Source organism: Poecilia latipinna, unplaced genomic scaffold, assembly GCF_001443285.1.
Source record: "Poecilia latipinna isolate Pla-1442-1.1 unplaced genomic scaffold, P_latipinna-1.0 Scaffold193, whole genome shotgun sequence".
NCBI classification, from domain to species: domain Eukaryota; kingdom Metazoa; phylum Chordata; class Actinopteri; order Cyprinodontiformes; family Poeciliidae; genus Poecilia; species Poecilia latipinna.
This window is the reverse complement of record NW_015112809.1, coordinates 76,819-90,345: the sequence shown is the minus strand read 5'-3', so window position 1 is coordinate 90,345 and position 13,527 is coordinate 76,819. Positions and strand designations below refer to the sequence as shown.

Genomic DNA, 13,527 nt, shown 5'->3' with positions numbered 1-13,527 from the left:
CTTGCCCCCCCGGGCCCCATGGGAAAAAATGTTTTTTCCCGGGAAAAAAAAAAAAAAAAAAAAAAGAAATAGTAAAGAAAAAGATCAGCATTTTATGGGAGCGCCGTGTAGGATGAAAAAGTTTCTCACAGCATGCAGCTGCTCTGTGAAAGGATGTAGAAGTTTGTCTCTCTGGTCAGACAGGGATGACGTCCACAGAAGTTTGTATGTTTCCAGGTGCGTCTTTTTCTCCCAAAACAAAAGCATGCCTCAGTCTCAAGTTTGGCAGACACCTTCGTTTAGACACGCCCTTGAAAAGGCTTCAAGAGTTGGGGGCAGAAAAGAGAAAAAGAAGAGAGAGCGGCACGACGCTCAGTGCAGGACAGAGAGAAACTGGAAGCACCGCTGGAATTATTTTACTGTTGTAGACAAAAAAAAAAAAGACAATTTCAAGGCATCGTGTTAAATACAGAAGCAACACTGAGCTGCTTTGAACAAATGGAAAAACATAAAAATGGATAAATGCAAAAGCAACATGAGAATTGATCCCATGTTCAGCCTGTTAAATCTGTCCTGCTTCAAAAATGATTAACTCTTAACAGCAGCGTTAAAGTCTGTTCATCATATGTAACGATGTGGAAAATCTTCTTTAGAGTTTGATGATTTTTGGCTCTAATAAGCTCCTCCTAATAAATCTTCCTCAGGATAAAATATTGAGTGTTTGGGTCAGTTTCCTCAGTAAACTCCCCAAGGCTAAAAGGATTTAATGTTTGTCACCCACATGTTACTTCATGCAAAAGCTAATAATGTTTCTTCCAACTCTGCGTAGCATCCATGTATCACTCTGTAAGATGTGTTGTATTCAACATTTCATGTCACTATAATAAAAAAATTGCATATCAGGTTCATATTTAGCCTAGATTTGAGATTAATTAGTAATCTAGCTAAAATTAATCACCAGAAAACAGAGAAGTTATCCTCCTGAGGGAGCATAACATTGAATTCAGTCGAGTTTCATGTGTAGGTGGATGTGGCAACAATAAGAGAAGGATAATGGAAAGCATCCTCCAGTTTTACACTCAGCTAAGCAAGTTTCACAACAAAATTAGCTGAATTTTGCCATGTTTACGGTTGACGTTGATATTTCTTATCCTGCCTGCAAAGAAAAAAAAAATTTATACGCGGTATGAAACTTCAACTTTTGTTTTTATTTTACATATATATATATATATATACAGGAAGAATGAGATGGAAAAGTGAAACTTGTCCTGAGACAGCTGGAGCTAACTCCCTGACAAGCAGCAGAGGGAGAACAAGGAGGAACCTGAATCCTCGGTGACACCTCCTGCCTCCTCGTCGCCGAGCTGATTCAGCTGCTAACAATGTCCGGCCTCTGCCACGTCGTCAGCCCTGCTGCACGCAGTCTTCAAAATAAACCTGCAGCGACAGTCACAGCATGTTGTGCACTTTGTACCGTGTCGCGTCGTGACTGAAGGCAGCAGACTCATTTACGGTCAGAATTTGAGCTTTTTGTGTCACGTTTTGTTTTGGTAAATTATCACCGTGTCCAGATCACACGGAGGTTTTGCTCCGGTGATTAAGAAAAGATACAGCAAACTGTCATTTTGTCAAAAATGTTGACATGTATCTGGAAATAATAGCTTGAAAGCTGCAAAGATTTTGGAGTTGGCGTGAAAGTTTTCTGTTAGTCTAGTTGGAAACTCAGTATCTTTGAGAACACGATGAGACACAGAAATATAAATATAGCTACAGCTAAAACCAGATATACATAAAGTGAATTTAAGGTCAGTTAGGACGATCAAAATTGTTCCTTTCTGCCACAATAATTAAAGGTTATTTTTTATGTAAACATATGATGACTTTCTTCAAAATCTGCAATCTATATATACTAAAATTACTATGTCTTTAATTCATTTGGGAAAGCCCAGATGATGACATCATGGCGTTGAAGCGTCTGATTGGCTAGCTCACTATATTTGACTTGATCGGAGGAAAACCTGTGGATCTATTTTACAGCAAAACCTCAAACACACCGCTTCCTTCGATGACAACCTAGTAAAATAACAAAAAAAGATATTAGGAACAGAACTGTGGACCATCAGACGTCCATTACTAGTTACAACTCCCATACCTGAAGGTGCCACTTTCATCTGATCAAAGTTACATGCAAGTCATATTCAATCAACTACAGCTCTGGAGAAACTTCAGATTCCTCAGCACTGAACCCCATTGAAAACCTCCTGGTTATCCCACCAAATATTGATTTCTGAGTGAAAACATAAGTTTTGTTGTTTCTAAATGGAGATGAACTTGTTTTCTTTGCATTATCTGAGGTCTGAAAGCGCTGCATCTTTTTTGTTTTTTTTTACAGTTTCTCATTTTCTGCAAATACACGCTACATTTTTGTTTGGCATTTCGGAGACATGTTGTCAGTAGTTCATAGAATAAAAGTTAATTTTACTCAAATATAAATCTATAAAGACTAAAATCAGAGAAAACTGATGGTTTTAAGTGGTCTAATTTTTTCCAGAGCTGTATAAATATGCGTTTTACTGAGGCTCGTTTGTCAGATTAAAAGTTCTGCTTTAAAATGACAACATATAATGAGGTGTTAAATATACTTTTCATTAAATGGGTTTCACTTTGTGAATTTAGTAACTTTTTAAAAAATTACTTTTTAACAACATTTTAGCTTGCTGAACTGGTCAGTAAAAGAAGATGGTAATGTCCAGCTATTGAAGGAAAGTAGAGCGCACACTTCCAAGGTAAAAAATTTAAAAAGGGGGGGGAGAAGGGAATTAAATGGGAGCCCGGTTCTGACGATCTGCAGAAAATGAAAAAACAAAAAAAAAAAACAGCACTCTAAAAACACATAATATTTAATGGCAAAACAGACCATTTCAGCTTGTGGTGATTTGGGGCAGGAGGGACTGGTGCACTTCACAAAATAGATGGGGAAATATTGAAAACATCATCCAGGTTATGCCTGACAAGCTTAGCCTGGTTAAACTCCTACATCAGCGATGTCAGGCATGTACGGGTCGTCCAACTGGACAATAATCTAAAGCTGTGTCTCAAAAGACATTGATCTTCCATCCCTGCTGTTGGTGCCGAATCTCAGTCAAGACCAGAACCAGACATCAGAATCACAGACGAAAGACCCAGACAACAAGTAAGGTGTTCTGCTGTGTTTTCTGCGGTGGTTCTCTGGTGCTAAATTGATGCGTCACTTTTTACGTCTGTTACTTTCTTCAAACAATATGTCCACGTTTCAGTTGTTTTTCTATCGTCTGTAAAGAATCTTTGGCTCCGTCTGGGAGCTGAGTCAGAACCTCAGTATTGTTCCTGTTTTCTGAGCTTCTACCTTGAAATTAAGTTTTTTTTTTTTTAAATACCAAGTTCCTTTTTGCAAGCCATTATGCTTAAAACAAAGATTTTAGTCCTCTTGATTACAGACAATTTTTTAGGGAATGCTTACAAATGTTACAGTTTTGGCTGCAGCATGTGTGAGGAATTGATAAAGTTCATTTTTTCCAAGTTTTTTTTCCCTTCTCTTAAGTTTCCCAGGTGTAAATGGAAGCTGCCATCTCATCTTGTCTCATCTTTCTAAAGTGTGACATTTAATTTGATTCTGACTGAGCTGCAGTTTTAACAGAGGCATGTCTGTCTGTCCGTCGTCTGACGCTGTGAAGGAGGCACTTCAGATTTACAGAGGCCTGAAAGAATCAAATTCCTTTTGTGGCGTTGGACGTGTGCAGCGTTAATGTTAACCACTGTGTTTTTCCACTTGTAGCTATAAGAATATTATGTTTGACTGTCTGAAGTAACGAAATAACATTTAGTAATCTTATTTCTCAGCACATTTAGCTGTAATGGTTATCCAGGCATCATCGGAATGCCTTGAAACCTCATATGTAAAAATCTCTTGGTAATCAGATTTCGTATTTAGTCTAAGGAAAACGGGATGAGTGTGAAGTGTTCTTCATATCCAGTTCAACAAAAGCAGAGGAACTGAGTTTTTCCGACTCGTGTCCCATTGGAGATGCCGCCAACTTGCTCTCGGGATCTAAGCAATCAGAAATAATAGTTCTCCCCAGCTCCTTATCTGCCTGTCAGAAAAGCAACGACCTTTAACCCCCTACGAGACGGACACCGGGTTCCTCTGGATGCGTGAGAGGAGGATTTTTTGGATGCCAGCTGGGACCAATTACCAGCATGAAGGAACGCGGGTATCCACTGGGTTCAGACTCCGGAGGTGAGACAACACGGTCTCTCAGGAGCTGCACAGGAAAATCCAAAGCATTTGCAGAGAAGTCTGAGCTTCTTTTGTCTGTCTGTGTTGCAGACAGACAAAAAGATAAAACCATAACAAAGGCTTTTCAGACACAGCTGATCAGACTGCGCCCGTCGCCCAGTTGGATCAGAGCATCGTTTTTTCCGTCCTCTGACATCGCGACGAGGTGACCGGCTTTAAACTGTGGCTGACCCTTCAGGTCACGGCCCAGTAATCGTTGCGAACCGGCAACGTCACGACATTTTCAGGCTGGTTTGTTGGCAGACGGCAACACTCAGCTAAACCTTTAAGAATTAAAGGATATTTTTGGCACAAAGTCTCAGAAAATCCCAAGACGATTTCCTTCTTGTTAATAGTTGCAACTCACGTACATGTGGAGCTGTGGGTGCAGGATGTCAGACCTAAAGATGAATTCATGTTATTTTAAAACCTGTTGCTCAGTTAAAAGTGGATGTATGTAAATAATTTCTTTACAGCGAAGATAAATGATGCAAAATTTGAGCGTTAATGACAACATTTGGACGTTTGAACAAGCCTGTCCCCAGTTTCTGCTCTTTCTTCTTCTGCTGATAGAAAATTATTCACTATGTGAATTACTGGTTACATTATTTTACCGTAAAACTAAGACTGTACTTTAAAGTGTTTCATTACATTTTATTTGTGCTGTAGGTTTCTGATGAAATGGATGCAGTACTAAAACTAAACTTAAAGTAAAGTACTGTCAGCTGCAGAAACCCGAAATTTACTACAAACTTAGTTTAACATCTGTATTTATTTTTACAACAAACTACTTCAAGAATTAGTGTTGAAAATGTTACTAGCATGTTAATGGTAAATTACTGGCAGATAAATTAACAGATATTTTACAATTTATTTTACAGTATCTGCATTGTGTTTACTTTAACAGTAAACTATGAAAATTTACATTAAAATTAAGGCGTCTGCAGCTTTAAATCACAGGATAAAACGTTCAGATGTCGCCCAGATATAATGAAATCATGGTTTTGTATTATAAAAGTGATTTTTTAATGTACTATAATGTAAATGCTAATAGTCATTTTATTGTTTATTATTGAAATGTAATACATATCAAATTGCACCTCATATTTCAGATATAAACAAGCCAACTTGACTATTAAGCTGGTTTGTTTTTAAAGTTGTCAACATACCTACTGCCTTCATTGATGTAAATTAATTTAAAGCTGCAGACTGATTGTTTTGCCCTGAATTAACTGGGTGAATTTTAATTGGCACAACAAATAAAAGACGCTGGATCACTAAAACGTCTCCGCATTTGGTCAAAAAAAACAAAAAAAAAGAACCCAGAAATAAAACAAGAACCGTGTGGGTAACACTCATCTCTATTCATCATGTTTGACGCCAACCACAATTATGTTTGTAAAATCTCTCATTTGCACAGGAGTGACCATGGCGATGGCTAAGTATAGCCAGTAGCCCATCACCGCAACGCGTAGGATGACTAATGGAAGAACATAATTGCGGTGGGCCATAAGTATCCACAGGAGGCAGCAGCGGACACGTGGGGGCTGCCGACTGATGACAGGCGTCCGTTTTGTTGCCTGCTGCAGTAAAAGCCGCTGCACATTCACTTAGTGCTGGTAAAAAAGACGTGAGAGCTGCGTGTCAGTATATGTGTGAAGTCATACAAAGGCATCAGTGTGAGTCAGAGGCAACAGTCGGGTTGCAGAACAGAAGAAGGGACTGTTAGCATAACTGTGAATTTGGATAATCTTAGAAACAGATCGGTTCGTCTGATGGTGCGGCGGCGCTGGAGAACTGTCACAAATAGTTCTGTCACACCCAGAACTGTGTGTGTGTGTGTGTGTGTGTGTGTGTGTGTGTGTGTGTGTGTGTGTGTTTGTTTATAATTTCTTGTGGGGACCATTTTCCTGACACATACTACGTTGTGGGGACCACTGCTCCTTGTGGGACCGAAGCCTGTTCCTCACTAGGGGAAACACTGTTTTTGGGTCAGGGGTCAGATTTATGACTATGGTGTGAATTGATTTTTGTTTAGGGTTGGGGTTATGATAAGGGTAAAGTTTAGGCTGTAGAAATGAATGGAAGTCAATGGAAAGTCCCAAGAAAGATAGCAACACAAACGTGTGCGTGCGTGTATTTTAAAAACTGTAAGAACAAACCCTAAAAAATGTGTCAGTTCTTTTATAAAAATTTATGAAATTTTTTATAAATTTCATCCATTTTATCAGGAATTGTTCCAAAAAGTCAAAAGTATCAACTGTGTCAGATAGTCCTTTTATAAAAATTGATTAAACATTAATACACCCCCTATTTTTCAACTTTTTATGGGCTATATCAGGAATTGTTCCAAAAAGTCAAAAGTATCAACTATGTAGCTCTAGTTATTTTTGAAAAAAAAATAGAAGTTAATCAAATTCAGTCCTTATACTTTAAAAATCTTTTAAAGATATTTGATTATTTCAGAGAAAACACTTTTGTCTGTTTCCCCAATGTACAAGGGTCTCAATAAAATTGGGCTTTTAGACAATCAATCAATTCATCAATCAGCTTCAACACAGACATACTACTAAATGGTGAAAAAGCATAACAATTTAAAGGCATTTATTGCCTTTATTTGGAGGCTTTAATTATGTTGCTTTACTGTTTCACTGCTCTCATCAAAACCCAGAGAAAGTTAATTTCCTGATCTACGAGCAGAACAAGAGACAAATATTGTCTGTGTTCCCTAAAAAACAACAACCAGAGACACAAAAACTCCATAATTATAAATAGACTAATTTACTCAATCTGCTCTGTAAAATATTAACAAAGAGGCAGCTTTACGCCTACAGCAGGTTCAGACTATGATCAGACAGGCTTTATGTAAAATAGTTTCCGTTTAGCTAACAAAGGAAAACTGTCACAATTATGAAGCCACTATCAAAATCCCTGTTTTAGTCAGATGATACCTCTGCAGTAAATCACCTGAAGCTGGTTTCAGTCTGATTTCAGAAAAATTAACATAACCATAGATGATCAAATATTAAATCTCTACATATGAGAAGCTCCCACCACATGTGATCAAATGTGGAATACTACCAAAAAAAAAAAAATGGTTTTTAACAACTAACAAATCAACATTGAAGAAAAATGTGAGCATCATAAAACTGAAAGCCCCCGAGAAATTCCGGGAAAGACATTTTTTCAAAAGTTTTTCTTAAATTCCTTTTCTATTTTACGGACCGTGTTCTCCCTTTTCTGATCTGACCGGACCTTGATGACTCACTGGCTCAGAACGAAATGTTGCACGAACATCACCTCTTACAAAACATTATTTTGGTGAAGGGCTGTTAGGTAAGACATTTATTTACCAGGATGCTTTAAATGCTTGACTGAAAAAGGAGCAGTTTGCAAAATGAATTTTTAAAAAAGCTTTGTGTGGAATGATATAAGAATATTTTTGAAATGCTGCGTTTCAAAAATATTGAATGTGTGTGGAAAGGAGACCATCAACATGTTGTTGTAAGAGATTTCCACACAGCCTGGTCTCTAAATACTGACAGACACTAAAGGATCATCCTCCATTTTCAGATTGTGTTAGAGTGACCACAAGAGGACAAAAGCCTGCATTATTATTGTAATCATGCTGCAGAAACATTTGTCATTTTATTCACCTAATCAAATAACTACGTCATCATCTGGCCATCAGAAAGTTAGTTATTTCTGTCTTACCTGAGGTAAGGTTACTGGAATTATTTGCATTTGATGAATGACAAACTATGAGATTTTTTTTTAATTCAGATGTTTATGTAAATTTAATTAATATTTAATAGAATTGTCTTTCAAGGTGCATAACTTGGGTCAAACATTTCAAATATCTCTAAGCTTTAACTTCCTGGTTGACTTTTTGAGATTTCACCTCAATATTCCAACAATGTTTTACTCTCTATTCTACCTATTTTGTGAAGTAAATCAGTCACTATAAGTGGTCAAACATTTCCATTTTAGTTTCACCAGACCACAGGAAGAGTCTGAAGAAAAGAAAGTTTTGATCTTCAAAGACATTTTGAAAACATAATCTGACTTGTTTCACTTGGACTTTTCCTGTCTGAGTAGCCGTTCAGTCCAAACCAGTGAACGACTTTGTTTCGATTGTCGACTTTGTTTTGATTGTTTTTGTTCTGCGGTTGATATGAACACTTTGGACAGTGTGTTTGATGGATATTCCCAATTTGTATAAACTTGCATATTCATTTCTGAACAGAAGAATACAGCATCTAGAAAAACGAACGAGTCATCAGAAATGAACTCAGCGATATGTAGAAATTAACATGTCAAAGGGCTCCATCGCTGCACCAGGATCCGTTTCAACTCCCACTAGCTAATTACTTGCTTTCTTTTGCCCTGGAGCTCTGTCAGGTGGCAAATCCTCGGCTTCCCCTCAACCTTTAGTTAACTTGGGCACATTCGGCTGCTTCACCTCCACCGTCGCCACATCGACTCTTTTCCTGAGGGAGATCCGTAGGCGCTGTAGCTATGATTAAACTCATTTGACTTAAAAATGAGCTCCTCTTGCCGACCTCCGGGTCTTAATGCCTGCACTCCATCTAGTGTAAAAAATACATTAACCAATATTATCGTCAGGAATTATTGGGAGTAAAATGTAGTCAGTGAAGCAAGACGTCAACTTTAACAGATAACATGAGATCAATTATGCAACTTGTTAACAGTTATATCAGTTTCTAGTTGTTGGCTTCACCCGTTATTGTTTTTACTCATAACAGTTTCAAACTATTTAAGTGTTGGGAGCAGCTCATATATCATAATGAGAAAGTTTATGATGAGTAAAATTAAAGCTGCAGTATGTAACTTTTATAACAGTTTATTTTAAATATTTGCTAAAACTATCATTTTGCCATGACAGCATAAGATAAGATAGTATGTGAAAAAACTGGAGCTCTTTTGCCTTTTCCCAGTGAAATACACCAGTCAGAGCCAGGAGGAGGGTTTTAGCGCTGTCAGTCAAGCTCATGTATGTGCCACTCAAATCCTCCGCCTCGCTCTCTGCTACACTACAGCTGGTTCACCACAATGGACGCTGGCCCGAGTGCTAAGGCTAGTTAGCATGACCACCAATGACACAGGATAAACAGTTTTCCTGTAACTGCATCAGCACGTTGAGCAGCACGTACATGAGTCTAATTGACAGCGCCAAGACACTCCTCCTGGATCTGATTGGTTGTTTTTTGGCTGTGAGCGTACCATGATAGTAGCGCTGGGAGGAGGTTGATTGTTTTTCTCACAGGTTATGAGTCTCATATCACGACATGGCGACAGTTTAAACACAGATGTAAAAAACATATTTTTGTAAAAGTTAACACACTGCAACTTTAAGCTAAAAACGTTTCTACATGTACACCAAACCGGAGCGCTGCGTCTCTCCACAATAAAAGCATGTTGTTGATACGGTGGGTCGGGTCCTTTGTGGTAACAAGAGGCTGATTCAGGAGGAGCGTCTTTACTGTCAGCGTAAGCAACAATGTCTCCCACTTTATTCTGCCGTGCTTGTAGCTGGGCAATGTTGTCCCACAAGAGTAATTTTCCTTCATTGGCTTGGACACCTCGTTGCGCTCACCAGACAGTAAAATCAGTGGCACAAAAGTTACAAGGCTACAAACTCTGAGTGATAAACTGGAAACACAAAAAAACATGCTAAACTGCAAGTGAAGAGAAATTTTCTGCAGAAATCAGGGTGAGACCTCCTCCTCTTAATGCTTACATAAGCAGCGTTATGTTTGAAACTGATTTTGAAAAAGTGTCTCTGTTATAATATTAGCATGAATGAATCATCAAACTGATTTAACCAGGTGGTTGAAAGGTTTTACCAGGACAGATTTTGGATATTGCACCAACACTTGACCATGACAATAACTGTTTATAGTGAACATCGTATCTGCCTGTATTCATAGGAATGTATCCACTAAAGGTAAAAACTCACCAATTCTTTAAAGCGTGAAAGAATTTGAGTTTTCCAAGGCTTTGTAGAGAATTGGCTACTATCCAGACAGAACTCTAAAATATTTCAGAAATCCTAAGAAAGATTGTTTCTTCGGCATGAGTGCCTTCTCATTAATTGTTTTTTTTTAGCAACTTAAAATATTCGTGTTTACGTGATCATGCTTCACAGCAGTTTATCAGTTAGCTTAGTCATTTTTCTCTGCCTAAACATGCTGCTATGACCCAGACAGGATCATAACCAAAACTATGGAGCTCATCTGGATTTTAAGTGATTGACCAATACAAGGTAAGCGTTTCATTAAACAGGTTAATGATACATAGTTTCCTTTTTATATCTTTATTTTGTATGATCTGTAGTTGTACTGAGCAGTCCCTCCAGGAAGTTGCGATCGCAGGTTCCGATTTCCACCAGTCGACGCAACTTTTCCGCCAGTCTGATGGATCAACTCGACATTTTCTGTGTTTCCTACTTTCCTGACCAATCGCTGCTCTGCTGAGTTTTAGCTAATTTCCTTTAGCCCCGTACTATTTTAACTTCCTGTTTCACAACATCTCTTAAAACCCGTGGCATGCAGGATGCTGCAGTTTTTGGCTGTAGTGGGCGTACAGTTCATGCTAACTGGAATGACCTCAGGACATTATTCAGGGTGTTATTTGAAGAAGCTACTTGAAAATGTTACTTAAAATCTATATATTAACTATTTTCTTGTTTGGGGGGGGGGGAGGTTATGTGCTTAAAAGAAATTTGATCGCAATCTTTTGAAAAAGGTGCAGCAAAATCTGTCAATTAATGCAGCAACAATGACCAAAAACACACATAGCAACATCCTGGAGGGACTGAGTAACGCCTCCTAAGCACATTGCAGAACCAGCAAAAACTAATGGTTTTTTTTTTGTGTGTGTTTTCTCTCTGTAATTATTGCACATAAGGAAAACACTTTTCTTGATTGCAAAGTAGCTCACATCCACTGTTGCTATGGCTTTATGCTTAAAGGTCATTGGGAAAATCTCTACCCAGTCTCAAGTCTTTTACAGCCTCTAGCAGGTTTTCGTACACGACTGGCTTGTATTTGGCTCTACTTGCTAACTAGCTTCCAAGTCCATGGTTAAGAAAATGTTTCCACGGGACTCTTGGCTGCTTCTCTCATTAATGGTCTCCCGTGAGCTCATTGGGTCCCAGCGGGTTTTTGTGGTTGAGCCACCATCCTCTCTTTGATTTCATCTGACGGGTTGATCAGTTCTCTCTCTGTAAGGCGAACTCTTCTAAAACCGTCGTGTTGTTTAATCAAACATCTATGAATTACCATCTCATCTCAGAGTCTATACTTTTGGCTTCTTGTTGGTGACCCCAGTCTGAAGCAGTCTTCAGGAAGGATGTGTCAGGTTAGCATAGCATGTCTGTTTGCGCAACACTTCCAGCGCACAGGACAGACTGCTCAGCAAAGAGTTGAACTATGTCCAAGCAGCTCTCAAGCGTCATGCTTGGGCACCCTGCGATCACACCTCTCCCACACAACCCCTCTCCGCAGCCCCCCAACACACACACCACCCTACACACCAAAATATATGCACATTTGGTCATGCCACCTTTGGAATTAACATGCAACTCAGCAGACACAGACTTCACGTAGGTAGGAGCGCATTATCTAAGCAACCACTTCATCTGCATACTGATATACGTAGATAAAATAATAATAATGATAATAAAAAAAGAGGCTTCAGCAAAAGCTGCAGGAATCTAAAAAAAAAAAAAAAAAAAAACTCAGCTTACACTAATACTCCTCACTCAATTAACAAGCAAAACAACAGCAAGGAAGTGGGAACATCACATCTACTCCCACGCAGGCAGAATGGCACTTCGGTTTTAAAGTTATGTAATAGTCCACTGGTATGAGATTACATTTATTTTGCCCTCAGAGGGGAGGTAAGTGATCATGAGCCTGTGAAATAACAGGTCTGAGTGGATAATTGATCGCTGGCCTTCCTCGTGAAGGGGCAGCTTGGCTGAAGAAAAGTGGATAATTGGCTCTAAAGATGAAAAACATTCACCAAAGCTGTTGGATTTGACTAGAAACATTTAAAGAAATAGAAATACAGCCACGTGTTTGCCTTCAATTTATCTGTAAAAAAGAAAGGAGAAAAAAAAAACACTCTGTGAAGGAAATGAAACCTCGACGATCATATCACATGATGGAGATCATGAATTAGCTAATTGGCAAATTACATAATAGGAGTCCCATTACGCAGGAATCCAACTGGAACTGCATTGTTTACGAAGACGTTCCCCTGCTGACCGGAAACTACGTTAAACAACAACAACAACAACAACCGCCGACGCGCTTTGAACTTGAGAAGAGAAAAGGGACCCTAAACAGGAGGAGGAAAAAAAAAAAACCTGAAAAGGCGCACCGTGCTGCAGCCTGCGGGCGCTCGGCATGTGCCAACTCTCCAAACTCATTTTGGATGTTTGTTTTTCTCACTTCTAATCTGGGCAGACAGCCGCACTTGCTTCTTTTTTTTTTCGTTCAACGAAAAAGGAAAAAGGGGAAAAAAAAAAGAGAGAGTCCAAATCCTGCCTCCCAAGCGTCTTACCTTGTATCTGAAGGTGGGAACAGGTGGTGCTGGAGCTTTCTGCTGGCTCGTCTAAGTCGTCCGAGAAAAATGCGGTGCTGAGCTTCCGAGTCCGAGCACCATGCTGCGGGAGAGGAGAGGAAAAAATGCGCATAACACTGGTGACAAGGCGGAGGAGCGCAGATTTTTAATTCTATCTGAGCATCTGAAGTGATACACAGTCACAGCAGAGACACTGTGTGTGTGTGTGTGTGCCCCCTCTCCCGCCTCCATGACTGACAAAAAACAACAACAAAAGAAACATAAACCAATCGCATTTACATTAAGGCACCGAAAATGTTTCATTTTTTCATACAGTGAAGAGGGCGTTACCCGTTTATTTAAACACAGGACAGATTATCTGTTAAAAAAAAAATCATTTCACACTCACACATGGTTTTCAATTCCTAACTGTATAACATAATAACGAAAAATACTTTTTATTGTAGAATCCAATTAAAAAACACACTAACATCACACCCTCGCTTCTAATTGGGATCTGTTTATGGGGCTTTATTCAGGATAATTGAGCCACATTTAGACGTTTCACACTCCTTTTTAAAACTTTAATGTTACTATATGCGTCATCTAACCGGATATGGACTTTGACGCACGGTGTGCTT

At 38.9% G+C, this 13,527-nt stretch overlaps 1 protein-coding gene across 1 annotated transcript in view; it reads right to left on the bottom strand.

The window, feature by feature from the left end:
* Nucleotides 1-13,136, bottom strand: part of rin1b (Ras and Rab interactor 1b) — a 41,453-nt gene extending 28,317 nt beyond the window's left edge. Inside the window, exon 1 of the mRNA XM_015030792.1 lies at nucleotides 12,887-13,136. The gene's annotated coding sequence lies outside the window, so the exon portion shown is untranslated. The remainder of the gene's footprint in view (nucleotides 1-12,886) is intronic.
* Between the last annotated feature and the right edge of the window lie 391 nt (nucleotides 13,137-13,527).